This window comes from Ixodes scapularis, unplaced genomic scaffold, assembly GCF_016920785.2.
Source record: "Ixodes scapularis isolate PalLabHiFi unplaced genomic scaffold, ASM1692078v2 PGA_scaffold2__306_contigs__length_199485367, whole genome shotgun sequence".
NCBI classification, from domain to species: Eukaryota; Metazoa; Arthropoda; class Arachnida; order Ixodida; family Ixodidae; genus Ixodes; species Ixodes scapularis.
Genome location: NW_024609857.1, coordinates 179,783,290 through 179,787,376, shown reverse-complemented (window position 1 = coordinate 179,787,376; position 4,087 = coordinate 179,783,290). Strand labels below are relative to the sequence as shown.

Below are 4,087 nucleotides of genomic sequence, written 5' to 3'. Positions count from 1 at the left end.
GGCGGTTGGATTGATTAGTTGATCTTGTGATTCTCATTACCTTGCATTTGTTCACATTTAGTTTCATTAGCCAAGTGTTGCAACACACGGAAATGCTGTTAAGATCGGTTTGAAGGATAGCTTCATCAGAGGAGCTATAAATTTCTCTATATAAAACACAGTCATCAGCAAAAAGTTTGATGAATGAGACAATAGATTCAGGAAGGTCATTAACGTAGATGAGGAAAAGAAGGGATCCTAGGACAGACCCTTGAGGGACGCCTGATGACACAGAAGAAAGTTTAGAATCATGATCGTTAGTTGATACATAATGGGTGCGATCATGCAAAAAACACTCAATCCATCCTAAAATATTGCTATCGAGGTTAAGTTTGCTAAGTTTATAAAGTAGTAGACGATAAGGAACTGTATCAAATGCTTTAGCGAAGTCAAGAAAAACACAATCGACGGTAGATGAACGGTCTAACACAGAAAACAAGTCATTAGTGAAAACGAGTAGTTGGGTTTCACAGGAGTAATGTTTACGAAAACCATGCTGGCAGGATGTAAAGAATGAATTTGATTCTAGGAAAAGAACAAGATTGGAGTATATCACATGCTCAAGTACCTTGCATGGAATGGATGTCAAGGAAATTGGTCTGTAGTTACTATACTAGGGTTAAAAACATCACCAGATTTGTGCACCGGAACCACCTTGCCAACCTTCCAGTCGCCGGGTAGGGTGGTACACTGCAAAGACTGCGTAAAAATCTGAGACAAGATGACAGATGAATAAGTCACAGTACTCTTCAAAAACTTGTAACTGATGCCATCAATACCTACTGAAGATTAAACTTTCGCGTTACAAATCAGCTTAGAGAAACCATCTGAGTCGATGAAAATAGGCTCCATGCGTGTAAAATCTGAATTTCGAATAACAAGTAATGCAGCAGGTAAACAATTCGTGAAGAACAATGTGAAGGTATTATTCAAGAGAACACAGCTCTGATGACGTGGCATCAACAGGCCACTTTCGGATTTTAGACGGATGTCTTTACGTTCACGCATACTGACAACATTCCAGAACTTGCGTGGGTTAGTGGATAACAAAGATGGAAGCGTGTTATTAAAAAAAAGCTTGCTTGGCGTTGACAATAGCTTGTTTATATTCCGACGCCACGGACAGATAAGCTGACCAACGTTCGCCTATCTTGGATGCCCTACAGCGACGAAAAAGGCGTTTTTTTTTTTTTTGTTCTGAAGACGTTTTAACGATAGGTTGAACCACGGGGATTTTCGGGAACAGGATATTCGCCGAAGAGGAATATATTTATCAACGAAAGTAGTGACCTTGGTTTTAAATAGATCCCAGTTTTCAACAATCGATCATTCCCAGAGCTGCGCAAAGAAAGCATCAGCAAACACTGCCAACTCGGCGTTGATTGCTCGAAAATCCGCTGTGCCATAGTCCCGAATTAGTTTATACTGCCTAGGAAGGCGGGGGGAACTGGATTGTAAAGTGAAGTGAATAGCAGAGTGGTCGCTTAAACCAGGCAGAAGAGATAGAGATGAGACAGATTCAGGTGTAGTGGTCAATACGAGGTCAAGAATATTGGCTGATGAGCTAGTGACGCGAGTAGGTGCATTTACAAGTTGGGAGAGGTTAAACATAGAACAAGTGCTAATAAAAGCTGAACACTCCGACGAACCAGAAGTTACAATAGGGCAGCAGTCTTTCCACGATATGCCAGGAAAATTAAAATCACCTAGCAGGAATAAGGGGGCCTTAGGGAATCTAATAACCACATTATTGAGGCAATCAAACAAATCATCACTAAATGTCGGTGTAGCCTGGGGCGGCCGGTAGCAAACACAAAATACCGTGTCAATGTGATTTAAACGAATGCACGTACAAAGAAATTCGAGAGGCGAAGGCACGGGAACAACATAAGAAACTATATTATCAGCAACAGCAATTAACGTTCCCCCACCCAGGCGCCCGCAACGATCTTGTCTATAAACGGTATAGTCGTTCTGACAAGAAACCAGTTCACGGCTGTCAACTTTACTAGATAACCAGGTCTCCGTCAAGACAATCACATCGGCAAGGCATGTGTTAGCCAGGGACGATAAGGCATCCCGTTTGTTTAAAATGCTTCTGATATTGGAAAAAAGAAAAGAGTAGTCACGAATAGATCGCGCCTGAACGGCTGCTGATAGCTAGGAAGAAGGAGGGGACGGGATCAAAGAAGGTGATTGTTGAGCGCCATTATCGTTAATCTGACCCACGTTGTCTGCGTCAGTACCAGAGCGTGCCTTTGGTAGTTCAACCTCGCACATACTATCGATTTGAGCGTAGTATGTATAACACTTATTGTCGATAAATAACTTGTTGTAACGCAAGTTGTATTTCTTTCCACTTGCATTGCCGAAATCTGTCAGCTTCTTACGCGAAAGCCGAGTAGCTTTGCAAAGATATTCTTGCAACGAAATCCTCGTGCCTTTCAGTTTAGATCTTTGTGATAGAATGGTATCTTTAATTTTAAGTGAAATAAATTTAACTCCTATCGGGCGACACTTGTTGACAGCAAAGGTACCTAACCGATGTGCTCTTGAAATGGCTTCCTCGGGGAGCTGAAGGGAGAATGGTTCAACCAGAAGCGAGCGCACTTTCTGTTCGGACTGGGTCCAGGTTTCAGTCGGGCTATCGGGGATGCCATATAAAATTAAGTTATCCCGGCGAGACCGGTCCTCATAATCGTCCAGACGACATTGAAGTGCGAAATGTTCGCCTCTAACAGCTTCAGCAACAAGGCAGGGAACGTCGGGAACATCGTGTACACCCTCAAGCGCGTCAACCTTTGATTCCACGGCAGCCAATCTTACGTTCATATCAGACACACGGTCTTCAAGTAATTTTTGACTGGCTTTAACTTCATTGAGAAAGGACATAACTTCGGCGTGACGTGTTTCCATTGTAGTAGAAAGAGATTTAATGGCAGCCAATATTTCACCAATACTCTTGTTCTGACCCTCTTTAGGGCCAGGGTTCAGTTCAATGTCACCCGACAAGAGAAGCAACTTCAGGACATGGATACTATCCATAAATAAATCAAGCAGAACATGTGGGCATGGAACGAGCAACAAGCACCGATTACTAGTGCGTTTAGAATGAACTGGTGAAGGTTGACTAACCTGTGCGAGAAAGCAGTAAGGCTTTAGCAGCGTCTCCATCATTGCTGCTCTTCCATGCCCACTGACGATCAGATGCGTTGGCAGGCTACTTGTAATCCTTGCTTGCTTGGATGCTTGGGGCATCGCTTAGGAGATGGCAAAGTCCAACCGATGTTAAGTGCAATGACGAAGCTCATGAACGCGCCGAAGCCGGAAACCAAGAAGCAAGTCCGGTCTTTCTTTGGACTGGCGGTGTATTATCGTGACTTCGTCCCACACTACGCACAGAACCCTGTTGGAAAATCTCGAAGATGGAAAGATGACGGAAAAGGCTCATACAAGCGTAACCGTAATATGGGACATCCTATACAAGCGATAAAGGCGGCTCCAGTATAGTGGAATAAGGCGGAACGATACAGGTAGGCGGAACCATACAAGCGTGTCGTATTATGGGACATCCTATACCAGCGTAGTGGATTTATGCGGAACCATGTAGGCGGACGGAACCATACATGCATAACGTAATATGGGACATCCTATACCAGCAAAAAGGCGATACCAGCATGGTGGAGCCATATGGCTCGAACATGTTGGTTTCGCCTTTTCACTGTTGTACAGGGCGATTTAGTTTTAAGCTTTACATATATGTTTAGAAAGGTCGTGAAAGCTAAATTAATGCGGTTTGTGCAGGCGAGTTCCCTGTTGGAAAATATCGATGGTGGAAAGATGATGGAAAAGGCTCATACAAGCGTAACCGTAATATGGGACATCCTATACAAGCGAAAAGGCAGCTCCAGTATACTGGATTACGGCGGAACGATACAGGTAGGCGGAACCATACAAGCGTGTCGTATTATGGGACGTCCTATACCGGCGAAGTGGATTATGGCGGAACCACGTAGGCGGACGGAACCATACATGGATAACGTAATAT

At 43.7% G+C, this 4,087-nt stretch overlaps 1 pseudogene; it reads right to left on the bottom strand.

Moving 5' to 3' along the window:
- Positions 1-1,482: 1,482 nt before the first annotated feature.
- LOC121836674 lies at positions 1,483-3,084 on the bottom strand (annotated as a pseudogene).
- Positions 3,085-4,087: the final 1,003 nt, after the last annotated feature.